Genomic DNA, 15,688 nt, shown 5'->3' on the forward strand with positions numbered 1-15,688 from the left:
TAAAAAAAAGTTCTTCTCTACAGTATATGTACACTGTTCATTTATTGGGTCATGTGTAAGACAGTCTGGATGGTTTGGGTATTTGTGCAGGTCTGTTGGTGTTTGTGTCACTGTGCGGTAACGTACACAGTAATAAACAGCTGTGTCTTCAGGCTGTAGGTTTTGTCCTGTAATAGTTACTGTTCTGGCAGATGTGTCCCTGCTTAAGCTAAATCTGTTCTTAAAAGCATCATTCTGTGGTAGACCTCCTCCACCCCACTGATGGAAAATCCAGTCCATTGGTTTTCCTTCACGCTGTCTGATCCAACCTGTTGCATAGCTGCCGTCAGTCAGAGAATAACCAGAGACCTGACAGCTGATGGTCAAAGTGTGTCCAGGCTGCAGGACCACTGAGTCTGGCTGGATCAGGTCTATACTGTACACACCTGTGGAAACACAAACCAACATTATCTCCATCATTCATCTGACTGATACATGTTTACCATGTGTTTAGTAAAGTCACAGTTTCTCACAGGATCCAGATGCCAACAGCAGTATCAGAGCTACAGAGAACATGACTGATGATGAAGATGAACTGAAGGAATCTCCTCTGACTGACACAAACACACGTCACTTCATTATAACTAATAGTCATTTACATATTGTTGAATAAACAATTAGAGCTTTTTCATAATCAGTATAGAATGCAGTATAAGTATTCTAACGATGATGCTGTTGAAACTGCATTTGGAATTGAATCCGTTTACAAAGACTAACTTTGGTCACATGAAGAATCTGTATGTTCATGTTTTTTGGAACTAATTTTTTTCCACATCAAAAACCAAAGTAACTCAAAAATTATTGCATCATGAGATTGTAACTCTTCAGAGGTTTGTAGTTTTTAAATGAAAACTCCTAATTTCTTTGAAGATGTTTGCATGTGATGCTAAAATAAAGTTGCAGAAAAAATACATAGAGAATTCAACAGATGATGATATTGAAAAAGAAAATCAATTAAAGAAAGAGGAGGTGTTTGTTTATGTTACAAAGGGGTAAGTCAATTAAATTGCATTAATTAGAAAAAAAAAAAAAAAAAAAAAAAAAAAAAAAAAAAAAAAAAAAAAAAAATAATAATAATAATAATAATAATAATAATAATAATAATAATTAGTAGTAGTAGTAGTAGTAGTAGTAGTAGAATAATGGATTCGATTTCTATAGCACTTTTCAAGGCACCCAAAGCACTTTACATTAGGATTTTGTACAGCTGCTTCACTAACTCCAGTCACTGTGGGTGTCGTGCACAATAATAAACAGCAGAATCTTCAGTTTTCAGACTGTTCATCTGCAGATACACCTGCTCTTTGCTGTTGTCTCTAGAGGTGGTGAAACGACCTTGGACTGACTGGGAATAATAGTTAGTGCCACCATCACTCCTATCAGTAGCAATCCTCTCCAGTCCTTTTCCAGGAGCCTGTCTGATCCAACCCATCCAGGAGATGCTGAATAACAGTCCAGATGTTGTACAGGTCAGTCTGTGAGACTCTCCTGGTCTCATCACAACTGGGTCAGACTGTGTTATGCTCCAGCCTTGAACACCTGTTAACACCAACACAGCAAACACCAAGAATGTTCTCATTCTGTCAGCCATGTTTACAGTGTGTTTAAGGCTGAAATCCATGATTGTGCTTTAAATAGAATCTGTACTGGACTCTGGGGACAATTTGTTTACAGTAGCTCCTCCTACATCAGATTCATAGTGAACCTACTGAATAATAATGAGGTTATTTTAATATTAAATAAAAAAAGACTTTCACCTCCAACACAGTAAATAGAGGTTGTGAGAATATTATTTACCCCCAAAACATAAAACTGTTTTTGTTGTGACTTCCTATATTTAACTATCCCTTTATCAGTGCTTATTCTAATGTAATGTAACAACTGTAATGTGAGACTGGAATTGAAAATGTTTTAGTTCTCATCAACATGCACCACAGTTAGTGCATATAGTCATTTACTAAAAATCTTAAAAAGAGAAAAAAACACTTAAGCGAAAGCACTGTTTGAAAGAGATGGTTTGTTTATTTTGAACCATGAAAAATTATTCATTAATATCAGTTTTTATTCATTATTGTCTGTTCATCATTTCATTCAATAAACCAACATTTGGGATATATTTTAGACTGAAGACAATCCTCAAAGTCATGTTTTGGTCAAATGTTTCTCCTGTTAGTTTTTCTTCATGTGAAGTCGACACTTTAGTAATAAACATTTCTTGACATAATATTTAGTGGAAACTGTACAAATATTTTGTGAAATTCATTCATGTGCTTTTGAGATAATATTGTTTGACTCAAACCCTTAATGTGTAAAAACTCTCCCAGTTGTTCTTTGACAAATGCTGTGAGAGTTGATTGTGTTGCATTTATAAGCAATAAAACTTTGCATAGACCTTCCCCTACTGGTATAAAAGGGAACAACTTGGCTTGTTCTCATGAGTAATCGATTCCTTCAGGAGTCCTGAAACATTTAGCTTCATTCACTCTGTTATGAAAAATATAAAAAAAAAAAAAATAAAACCCAAAACAAAACAAAACAAAAACAGGTTTGGGAGCTGATGTTACATTTAAAAAATAAATAAATAAATAAAAAATAAAGCGAATCAATTATAAATTTCAGAATTGTTTTAGGTCTGAGTTAAAATGTGACTGATATCTTAAAAAAAAAAAAAAAAAAATCACTATTCTTTTCTACTTTATATGTGCTCTTTATTTGTTTCAGGGGTCATGTGTATTAAAGTCTGGATGGTTTGGATATTTGTGCAGATCTGTTGGTGTTGGTGTCACTGTGCACTGACCTGTTTAAGCTAAATGTGTTCTTTAAAGCATCATTTGCTTTAAGTCTGTGTAAACTGAATTAGTTTATATAGACTAACTATGGTCACAATGAAGAGTGGAATCTGTGTGTTTACATTTGATACATTTGCTCAAAATACATTTTTTTCCACATCAACAGCTAAAGTGACCCAAAAATCATTGTATCATGAGATTGTAACTCTTTAGATTTATGTTTTTAGGTTATACATGAAAATTCTAGATGAATTGAAGATGTTTGTATATGATGCTGAAGAGCTCCACAGATAATGATATTGAAAGGGAGAATCAACTGAGAACAAAAGAAATGTATGTTTCTGTAACAAAGTGATAAGTTCATTATATTACATACAGGGTATAGATTTTGTACAGCTGCTTCACTAACTCCAGTCACTGTGGCTCTCGTGCACAATAATAAACAGCAGAATCTTCAGTTTTCAGACTGTTCATCTGCAGATACAGCTGGTTTCTGCTGTTGTCTCTGGAGATGGTGAAACGACCTTTAAATGACTGGGAATAGTAAGCGCTGCCACCACTAGTGCTGATCTCAGCGATCCACTCCAGTCCTTTTCCAGGAGCCTGTCTGATCCAGTGCATGTCGTAGCTGCTGAATGTGAATCCAGATGTTGTACAGGTCAGTCTGTGGGATTCTCCAGGTCTTTTTACTGCAGGTCCAGATTCTGTCAGAGTCTGATCATCAACACCTATAAATAAAACCAAGAAAATACAATAAGCTGCCAGTATTTGAAGGACAGCCTTTAGTTTATTATAAGCAGATATGTTCACCTGCCCAGTAGATGGTTAACAGTACCAGTCCTGTCCTGTAGTCCATCATGTTCAACTATGGGTCCACTACTGTCTGTTTTCTTCTCTGTCGTCAGATAAGTAGATGTGGAAGGTGTGAGTTTTGCATTGACTCCTCCTCACCGGCCTGAGAGTTTGAAAGTTCACTTCAGTGTTTAGTGACATCAGCAAAAATGTTCCAGGAAGAATTTCTTTACATGCACTTTTAAAGTTTCCACATATGCTTTAGTTTCAGCATCTATCAAAACCATGGCAACAATAATACAAGAAACAATTGTGTCCTGTGACTGAACATGTATTAAATGGATTCATTATTAAATTAATCTGTTCAGCAGGGGTGTGATGGATGACAAGGAAGATTGTGGTTAATTTTTGGTCTTTTAATGACAGAAAAAATCAAACAAATAACATCAATATAAGATAAAGAGTTAATATATGAAAGATAAGCAATAAAATCATATGTGGAAACATCATTTGTCTTTTACCCATCAGTGAACAAGACGATCACAAACTACAGAACACTGTCCCATTGAGGGCAAAGATATGGTAGAGACACACCTTGTGAAAAATTCAACAAAGTGGCAAACAGAAACATAAGCAGACAAACAAACATACTTAGATACAGACAGACAGACCAACAGACAGACAGATGGACACAAACAGGGAAAATTTTCTAATCAGTTGTTTGTGTGTCCTCTAGAGTTTAACACCAGGAACTGAAACTGTTTTACTGTAGAAATGACATGAAAAACCCCAACGGTTTAGGACTGATACCTTGTCTGTCACTTGTTTCTAACACTAAACAAAACTCAGAGCAGAATTATTCAAATAATGTTTGTTTGTTTGTTTGTTTGTTTGTTTGTTTGTTTATCTATCACATTCGTGATAGTTTGAAATAAACTCAATTTTTTTTCATTTTACAAAAACGTATACTTTTATGATATTTGATTTCCCCTGTAATTAGGATTTCATTTCAGTCATGTTCTCTACTGTTGACTCTTGGCCTTTGAAAATGTTATTTAGTGATTGTCTCTTCCATAACTCAGTCCTGCTTCAAGTTTAACTGTAATGTATTAATTTCATAAAAACTTCTGGACTGTATCTTGTGCAATTTCTCTCCTTATCAACATTTGAATTTTGTACATATTCTACACATCTTATGTACAATTATAAACACCTGTGTTCGACTGCAATGGTTCGCTAATATGGAACATCATTTAAGGAATCTCTGCTGTACTGACATGTAGGATTTTGTACAGCTGCTTCACTAACTCCAGTCACTGTGGCTCTCGTGCACAATAATAAACAGCAGAATCTTCAGTTTTCAGACTGTTCATCTGCAGATACAGCTGGTTTCTGCCGTTGTCTCTGGAGATGGTGAAACGACCTTGGACTGACTGGGAATAGTAAGTGCTGCCACCACCAGTGCTGATCCAAGCGATCCACTCCAGTCCTTTTCCAGGAGCCTGTCTGATCCAGTGCATGTTGTAGCTGCTGAATGTGAATCCAGATGTTGTACAGGTCAGTCTGTGGGATTCTCCAGGTCTTTTTACTGCAGGTTCAGATTCAGTCAGAGTCTGACCATCAACACCTATTCAAGGAGAAAAAGTGCATTAGATCTGCATCACAATTTGACTGCAGATGGATTTGTTATTAATTGTTTGGTATCTTCACCTGCCCAGCAGATAATGAAAAGCAGCAGTCCTGTCCTATAGTCCATCATGTTCAACTGCTCTGTTCTCTGTTGTCCTCTCTGCACTCACATAAGTAGAGGTGGAGGACATCTAAGTTTTGCATTGACTCCTCCTTTGGTTTTCACATGAAGGGGCATAAAAACCTTCAAAGACAGTCTTTAGTTTAATATTATTAATAGTACTATGAGTATTAGTATTTGAAGTAGGAGTTGAAGAATTTACTTTATATTAAACTGAAGTAAAAAGGTCGTATTAACTCTGTGTATTTGGTGACTTACCCTCTTATTGTACAATCACCTCCTTTATTGCCTTTGCCAAGGAGGTTATGTTTTTGTCGGCATTGGTTTGTCTGTCTGTCTTTCCGTGTGCAAGATAACTCAAAAAGTTATGGATGGATTTGGATAAAAATTTCAGGAAATGTTGATACTGGCACAAGGAACAAATGATTAAATTTTGGTGGTGATCGGGGGTGGGGGCGGGGGGCACGGGGGCCCACTGATCTGCCTTGGTGGAGGTCTGCGCTCTCCAAGTGCTTCTAGTTTCAATTAAAATCTTCTGATTTACAGCTTAATAAACTGTTTCGACCACTGACAGTATTGACCTGATAAATTATAATGAATGACAATAATAAACATTAAAAGAATGAATTCTTTCAGTGATTTTTGCATCTTCTGTCATTATATGCCAAAATATGAACAACAGAGAAATAAATTAGTCCAACAAAATAATACATGTATTTTTTTGTATTTTGAAAAGCTATTTTCAAAACGGCTATTCATAAAACCAAAAACTGCATGAGTAGTCATTTATTTATTTGAGTAAACAAAAATAGATTAAGAAAATGTAAAACAGTGAAAGTGGAAATAGCTTTTATTTTTTATATTAAATTACCTTTACCACGACTTTTGTTGACTGGCAAATAAAAAAATGAGCAAATGTTTCAAAAGTAATGCAGTTTTTAATTTTATTACATTTACGTTGCTGTCAGTTTTTAACTGTTTTTTCTGGTCATCAAGACCTGGGATTTAATCATCTTCTTTACTGTTTTTCAAGGTAATTGTGCACTTTTAATAAATATAAACTAATTCTGATATATTTGTTGTAGTTGGGTTCTATTACTGTCGGAGGTTCAGAATACTTTTTCATTCACCGTGAGTTGTTCTGTGGGTCTTCCTTAATATCTAAAAAAAAAAAAAAAAAAAACGTACACTACAGGCTCTTTTAATACAGTATTAGTATCTCACTTACTTCAATCACAACCTCATAAAATTAATATTTAACATTTGATCATTTATTTTCACTAATCCCAGATTCCAGTGAAAATCCCTGATTATGGAATTGATATTCACAACCCACTAGTGTTCATATAAAGCAACAACAACAACATCGTTTTTGAGGATTTTGTACAGCTGATTCACTAACTCCAGTCACTGTGTCTCTCGTGCACAATAATAAACAGCAGAATCTTCAGTTTCCAGACTGTTCATCTGCAGATACAGCTGGTTTTTGCCGTTGTCTCTGGAGATGGTGAAACGGCCTTGGACTGACTGGGAATAGTAGATGTAACTACTATCGCTCTGAATCCAAGCGATCCACTCCAGTCCTTTTCCAAGAGCCTGTCTGATCCAGGCCATGTGAGAGCCACTGAAGGAGAATCCAGATGTTGTACAGGTCAGTCTGTGGGATTCTCCAGGTCTTTTCATTGCCGGGTCAGATTCTATCAGAGTCTGACCCCAAACACCTGCGAAGACAAATGAGAAAATAGGAAATGTTTATAAGCTGTTAGTCTTTTAATGAGAACCTGATCTTCAGACTGGTGAATATCTTGACCTGCCCAGCAGATAGTTAAGAGCAGCAGTCCTGTCCTACAGTCCATCATGTTCAACTGTTCTCACATGCCTCCTGCAGTCAGATAAGTAGAGGAGGAGGACTTCTGAGTTTTGCATCGACTCCACCTAAAAAACAAACTGTTCACAGACAAACATTTGGTTCTTAAACATCAGCACAGAATTCAGCTAAATGAATCTTTTTTTTTTTTTTTTTTTAGGTCTATTCCATTATGTCAAATAGTGAGGAGAAGATTATAAATATGAGTAAACAAGCAACTTGTAAAAATAAAAATATTCACTAAAGTTGACACCTTTATCTGTATATCATTCTCATTTTATCTTTTAATCTCATCATCTTGTTGATCAATGTCATTCAAATCTTAATTTATGATCAAAATGCTTTGAAATGCATTGATATATTGGGTACACATCAGTATCAGTTGTTATTCATGATATCAGCCAATATCAGTATCTTCATATAAAATATCTTTTCACTGATTGCATTTTTATCTGTCTTGTAATGTTTTGTTTTAATTAGTTTTTTTTCATAAATGTGCATATTTATTTCTGTATTATTTCAATGATGATATAGTGAAGGGCTTAAAAATGTTAAAACAGTAACTATTTTTACATATATATTAAAAATAATTAAATAACATGAAAAACAAAATAAAGAAACAGAAAGTAACACAAGCATCAGTAGCAGCTATTGGCAAAAATGTTACTGTTACACTGATAATATCAATCAATAATCTGTGCATCTCTAAAATGCTATCATTCATTGTATAGTGTTACTTTTCAGTTCTTTTATATTTCACAAGAGATCAGTGTAAGTTAAACACTGCAGTTCAATGCCTTAGTGGTGTTTTTCTAAAGGTCTCTCCACACACATCACTTATTAAAATAAAAGACCAGCTAAATTTGTTGTTGACAGTGTCATTTGCTTTGTCTTTACAAATTGAATCAGTTCATAAAGACATTATATAGTCAACTATTGAGTGGAAAATGTGTTTATGTTTTATAAGCTTAGTATTTTTTTTTTTTCTCATCAAAAAATAAATTAACCCAAAAATCTTTTTTTTTTTTTTTACATGAAAAACTATGAATGAATTGAAGATGTTTGCATATGATGCTAAAGTAAACATGCAGAAAACAATGCACATAATAATACTGAAATGGAGAATGAATTGAAGAAGAAGGAGGTGCATGTTTCTGTTACAAAGGGGTAAATTAATGACATGGCATGAAGGGTTTGAAGTATAGTGTAGATTTTGTACAGCTGCTTCACTAACTCCAGTCACTGTGTCTCTCGTGCACAATAATAAACAGCAGAATCTTCAGTTTTCAGACTGTTTATCTGCAGATACATCTGCTCTTTGCTATTGTCTCTAGAGGTGGTGAAACGGCCTTGGACTGACTGGGAATAGTAATTGGTGCCACCATCACTCCTATCAGTTGCGATCCACTCCAGTCCTTTTCCAGGAGCCTGTCTGATCCAGGCCATCCAGTAGCTGCTAAAGCTTAGTCCAGTTGCTGTACAGGTCAGTCTGTGAGACTCTCCTGGTCTGGTCACAACTGGGTCAGACTGTGTTATGCTCCAGCCTTGAACACCTGTTAACACCAACACAGCAAACACCAAGAATGTTCTCATTCTGTCAGCCATGTTCACAGTGTGTTTAAGGCTGAAATCCATGATTGTGCTTTAAATAGAATCTGTACTGGACTCTGGGGACAATTTGTTTACAGTAGCTCCTCCTACATCAGATTCATAGTGAACCTACTGAATAATAATGAGGTTATTTGAATATTAAATAAAAAAGACTTTCACCTCCAACACAGTAAATAGAAGTTGTGAGAATATTATTTACCCTCAAAGACATAGAACTATTTTTGTTGTGACTTCCTATTTTTAACTCTTCCTTTATCACTGTTCATTATAATATTTTTCAGCAATTTTCCTTTTTTATTTACTGATTGTGTAGATGTTCCTAAGGTGCAGATTAAATTCAATGGTTAAATTGAGAAGCAAAATTTATTATTAACTTCACCTAAATAAAACCTTCTATAACTACTGTTATTTGTCAAACTCCATGGGTTTTACTGGTGAATCAATGCTGCAGCAGATGAAAGTGTTTCCACATTCACTAAAGAGTCTGAACGTCCAAATGGGTCATATCTGATGTTAATGAAAAGCTTAGAAACTGCATTTTACAGCAATTATTTACATGTATTGACAGGATAATTGGTTCAATGGTTATTAAACATTTTAGATCAGCAGATGCTTTGGGTTACTACACATGACCTTGATTTAAATACATTTTAACTGACTCAAATGCATTCAATTCATTATTTCATGTGATTTAAAAGTAAGGAAAATAAATTAATGGATGATATTCATCAGTGTTGAATAATTCAAGATTATTGTGTATATTAGTTATCTTATATTTTGTTATCAAACGCATCATAATTTCATATAATTTAAAAGTAAGTGAAAGAAAGTAATGAATGATATTCATCAGTGTTGAATTATACAAGATTATTGTGTATGTATGTTAATTATCTGATTATATTTTGTTATTACATCCGCGACTTTTCTGCAGATGTAAGATTTAAAACACTTGGACAGTAATTGAAGATGCTTTAAAGCCATAAATTTGCAAAAAATCATGAAGCTTCAAGGGAAAAACCCATTCTCAAATCTGAAATGTGAGACTGGAATTGAAAATGTTTAATTTTCATCAACATGCACCACAGTTAGTGCATATAGTCATTTACTAAAAATCTTAAAAAGAGAAAAAAACACTTAAGTGACAGCACTGTTTGAAAGAGATGGTTTGTTTTTTGAACCATGAAAAATTATTCATTAATATCAGTTTTTATTCATTATTGTCTGGTTATCATTTCATAGAATAAACCAACATTTGGGATATATTTTAAACTGAAGACAATCCTCTAAGTCATGTTTTGGTCAAATGTTTCTCCTGTTTTTTTTTTTTCTTCATGTGAAGTCACCTCTTTAGTTAGAAACATGTCTTGACATAATATTCAGTGGAAACTGTACAAATATTTTGTGAAATTCATTCATGTGCTTTTGAGATAATATTGTTTGACTCAAACCCTTAATGTGTAAAAACTTTCCCAGTTGTTCTTTGACAAATGCTGTGAGAGTTGATTGTGTTGCATTTATAAGCAATAAAACTTTGCATAGACCTCCCCCTACTGGTATAAAAGGGAACAACTTGGCTTGTTCTCATAAGTAATCGATTCCTTCAGGAGTCCTGAAACATTTTGCTTGATTCACTCTGTTATGAAAAAAAAACAACAAAAAAACGGTTTGGGAACTGATGTTACATTAAAAAAATAAAACAAAAAAAGGGAAAGAATTTAGGTATTTCAGAATTGTTTTAGGTCTGTGTTAAAATGTGACTGATATCTTTGGATATTTGTGCAGATCTGTTGGTGTTGATGTCACTGTGCACTGACCTGTTTAAGCTAAATTTGTGGTTTCTTAAAAGCATCATTTGCTTTAGGTCTTTAAAATCTGAATCAGTTACTATGGTCACAATGAAGAGTGGAATCTGTGTGTTTAAATTTTGTACATTTGCTCAAAATACATTTTTTTCCTCATCAAAAGCTGACGTGATCCAAAAAATCTTTAAATCATGAAATTGTAACTCTTTAGATTTATATTTTTAGTTCATACATGAAAATTCTAAATGAATTGAAGATGTTTGTGTATGATGCTGAAGAGCTCCACAGATAATGATATTGAAAGGGAGAATCAATTGAGAACAAAAGAGATGTATGTTTCTGTAACAAAGGGATAAGTTCATTATATTACATACAGGGTATAGATTTTGTACAGCCACTTCACTAACTCCAGTCACTGTGGCTCTCGTGCACAATAATAAACAGCAGAATCTTCAGTTTTCAGACTGTTCATCTGCAGATACAGCTGGTTTCTGCCATTGTCTCTGGAGATGGTGAAACGACCTTGAAATGACTGGGAATAGTAAGCGCTGCCACCATTGCTGATCTCAGCGATCCACTCCAGTCCTTTTCCAGGAGCCTGTCTGATCCAGTGCATGTCGTAGCTGCTGAATGTGAATCCAGATGTTGTACAGGTCAGTCTGTGGGATTCTCCAGGTCTTTTCACTGCAGGTCCAGATTCAGTCAGAGTCTGACCATCAACACCTGTTCAAGGAGAAAAAGTGCATTAGACCTGCATCACAGTTTGACTCCAGATGGATTTGTTATTAATTGTTTGGTATCTTCACCTGCCCAGCAGATAATGAAAAGCAGCAGTCCTGTCCTATAGTCCATCATGTTCAACTGCTCTGTTCTCCGTTGTCCTCTATGCACTCACATAAGTAGAGGTGGAGGACATCTAAGATTTGCATTGACTCCTCCTTTTGTTTTCACATGAAGGGGGATAAAAAACTCCAAAGACAGAAGTTAGTTTGTTTTTATTATTAGTATTATTATATAATGGATTTCTTCAAGAGTCCTGGAATATTTTGTGAATTTCAATAAGTAAGGAAATAAAAATGGAAAAAAAAGAAAAAAGAAAAAAACAGATGTATGGGAACTGATGCTAAATTAAAAAAAAAAAAAAAAAAATTCAACACATATCTTAAAAAAACATTGTTCTTTTCTGCTTTATATGTGCTCTTTATTTGTTTCAGGGGTCATGTGTATTAAAGTCTGGATGGTTTGGATATTTGTGCAGATCTGTTGGTGTTGGTGTCACTGTGCACTGACCTGTTTAAGCTAAATGTGTTCTTTAAAGCAACATTTGCTTTAAGCCTTTATAAACTGAATAAACTGAATCAGTTTATATAGACTAACTATGGTCATGATGAAGAGTGAAATGTGTGTTTATATTTTACGAATTTACTCAAAATTCTTTTTTTCAAAATCAAAAGCTCAAGTGATCCAAAAATCATTGTATTGTCAGATTGTTACTTTTTAGTTTTAAGTTTTTAGTTTATACTTGAAAATCCTAACTGAATCGAGGATGTTTGTGTATGACGCTAAAGAGCTCCATAGATAATGATAATATGAAAGGGAGAATCAACTGAAGATAAAAGAGATGTATGTTTCTGTAATAAAGGAATAAGTTCATTACATACAGGGTATAGATTTTGTACAGCTGCTTCACTAACTCCAGTCACCGTGTCTCTCGTGCACAATAATAAACAGCAGAATCTTCAGTTTTCAGACTGTTCATCTGCAGATACAGCTGGTTTCTGCCATTGTCTCTGGAGATGGTGAAACGGCCTTGGACTGACTGGGAATAGTAAGTGCTGCCACCACTAGTGATATAAGCGATCCACTCCAGTCCTTTCCCAGGAGCCTGTCTGATCCAGGCCATATAGCTGCTACTGACTGACAGACCAGAGGCTGTACAGGTCAGTCTGTGGGATTCTCCAGGTCTTTTCACTGCAGGTTCAGATTCAGTCAGAGTCTGACCATCAACACCTGTAAAGATTGAAAAAATACACATATTCATATAGGTGCCAGAATTACATCTATTTTACCCAAGTTTTAAGTATATGTTCACCTGCCCAGTAGATGGTTAACAGTACCAGTCCTGTCCTGTAGTCCATCATGTTAAACTATGGGTCCACTACTGTCTGTTTTCTTCTCTGTCGTCAGATAAGTAGATGTGGAAGGTGTGAGTTTTGCATTGACTCCTCCTCACAGGCCTGAGAGTTTGAAAGTTCAATTCAGTGTTTAGTGATATCAACAAAAACTTTCCAGGAAGAATTTCTTTACATGCACTTTTAAAGTTTCCACATATGCTTTAGTTTCAGCATCTATTAAAAACATGACAACAATAGCTCAAGAAAGAATTGTGTCGTGTGACTGAATATGTATTAAATTGATTCATTATTAAATGAATCTGTTCAGCAGGGGTGTGATGGATGACAGGGAACATTGTGGTTAATTTTTGGTCTTTTAATGAGAGAAAAAATACAACAAATTCCAGCAATATAATATAAACAGTTAATATATGAAAGATGAGCAGTAAAATTATATGTGGAAACATCACTTGTCTTTTACCCATCAGTGAACAAGATGATCACAATCTACAGAACATTGTCCCATTGAAGGCAAAGATATGGTAGAGACACACCTTATGAAAAATTCAACAAGTCGACAAACAGAAATATAAGCAGAAAAACAAACATACGTAGATACAGACAGACATCTGTACCAAGTATGGATTTGAGGTCCCACGATCCAGATGGAAGACACCCCCGAAGGTGACAGAGAACAAACAAGCCAAGATCCTGTGGGACTTCCAGATCCAGACTGAAAAGATGGTGATGGCCAATCAGCCTGACATGGTGGTGGTGGATAAACATCGGAAGACAGAGGTAGTGATAGGTGTAGCAATCCCAAGTGATAGCAACATCAGGAAGAAAGAGCACCAGAAGCTCAAGAAATACCAAGGGCTGAAAGAGGAGATAGAGAAAATGTGGAATGTGAAGACAATAGTGGTAATATAGTGGTAAGAGTTTGAAAGAAACTGAGCATGAGGTTTTTTTTTTTTTTGCGCACAAGTGAAATTTGTAATTGATTGGTATTTTGAATGTAAACTGTACCATAAACAAAAATATAAATAAATACTTTTAATATAAAGTCAGTTCAGTTTTCATTCGTGTTATCTACTGTTTACTCTTGGCCTCTGAAAATTTTATTTAACAACAGTCTTCTATATCTCAGTCATGTTTTAAGTTATAGAATGTTTGAAAGAAGAAACTTAAGATTTCTGAGTTTAACTGTAATGTATTAATTTCACAAATATTTCAGGACATTTTCTGGTGCAATCTCACTCCTTATCAGTATTTGGATTTTGTACATATTCTACACAGTTTATGTACAATTATAAACACATGTTGTCAACTACATTTTTTTTGCTAATATTAAGTATCATTTAAGTAATACTGAAAAGTAGGATTTTGCACAGCTGTTTCACTAACTCCATTCACTGTGGGTGTAGAGCACAATAATAAACAGCAGAATCTTCCATTTTCAGACTGTTCATCTGCAGATATATCTGGTTTCTGCTGTTGTCTCTGGAGATGGTGAAACGACCTTGGACTGACTGGGAATAGTGAATATGGACGCCAGTAGTACTGATATAAGCGATCCACTCCAGTCCTTTTCCAGGAGCCTGTCTGATCCAGTCCATGCTGTAGTCTCTGAATGTGAATCCAGATGTTGTACAGGTCAGTCTGTGGGATTCTCCAGGTCTTTTTACTGCAGGTTCAGATTCAGTCAGAGTCTGACCATCAACACCTGTTCAAGGAGAAAAAGTGCATTAGACCTGCATCACAGTTTGACTCCAGATGGATTTGTTATTAATTGTTTGGTATCTTCACCTGCCCAGCAGATAATGAAAAGCAGCAGTCCTGTCCTATAGTCCATCATGTTCAACTGCTCTGTTCTCTGTTGTCCTCTCTGCACTCACATAAGTAGAGGTGGAGGACATCTAAGTTTTGCATTGACTCCTCCTTTGGTTTTCACATGAAGAGGGATAAAAACCTTTAGTCTTTAGTTTGTTTTTATTTTTAATAGTATTCAAAGTAGGAGTTGTTGTACTCATTGTGAACTGAATTGAAAAATTTGTATTAACTCTGTGTATTATGTGACTTACCCTCTTATTGTACACCACTTTTATTTCAGTTAAAATGTTCTGATTTACATCCTAATAAACTGTCACAACTTCTGACGGTATTGACCTGATAAATTTTAATGACTGACAATAATAAACAATTAAAGACTTCATTGTTGCAGTGATTTTTTACATCTGTAGTTGTATGCCAAGATGTGAACTACAGTTATAACTTAATAATCAGTTCAACAAAATAATAAAATTAGTTATTTTGAAAAAGTATTTTCAGCACAGCTATCCATAAAGCCAAAAACTGTAATCATTTATATTATTTAAGTAAGTAAATATTGATAATACTAAAATGTAAAATAAGCAGTAAGAGTGGAAATGGCTTTAATTTTTTTATATTAAATTACTTTTACATACACCTATTCTTGACTGGCAAAAGAAAATTAATAAAAATGTGCAAATGTTTCATAAGTAACACAGTTTTTAATTTTATTACATCTCCATTGCTGTCAGTTTTCATCTGTTGTTGCTGGTCATTAAGACCTGGGTTTTCATCATCTTCAGTACTGTTTTAAAAGGTAATTGTAAACTTTTAATGACTATAAGCTAATTTTGATATATATGTCATAGTTGTGTTCAATTACTGCTAAAGGTTCAAAATAATTTCTCCTTCAATGAGTTTTTCTGCAAGTCTCAGTGCTTCATATCTAAAAAAAAAATAAAATAAAATATGGTACACTACAGGCTCTTTTAATTCTGTATAATTGTCTCATTAGCTTCAATCACAACCTCATACACAATAATCTTTAACATTTGATCATTTATTTTCCCTGATCACTTACTCCAGTGGAAATTCATGATTATAGAACTGATTGT

At 34.6% G+C, this 15,688-nt stretch overlaps 1 protein-coding gene and 1 gene segment (V, D, J or C); both read right to left on the reverse strand.

The window, feature by feature from the left end:
• Positions 1 to 15,688, reverse strand: part of LOC115424836 (uncharacterized) — a 353,136-nt gene that overhangs the window by 215,881 nt on the left and 121,567 nt on the right. The gene's annotated exons all lie outside the window — the stretch shown is intronic.
• LOC115423875 (Ig heavy chain V region 914-like) overlaps positions 1 to 15,688 on the reverse strand; it is a 243,074-nt gene that overhangs the window by 198,132 nt on the left and 29,254 nt on the right.

This window comes from Sphaeramia orbicularis, chromosome 8 (genome assembly GCF_902148855.1).
Source record: "Sphaeramia orbicularis chromosome 8, fSphaOr1.1, whole genome shotgun sequence".
In the NCBI taxonomy this organism is placed as follows: domain Eukaryota; kingdom Metazoa; phylum Chordata; class Actinopteri; order Kurtiformes; family Apogonidae; genus Sphaeramia; species Sphaeramia orbicularis.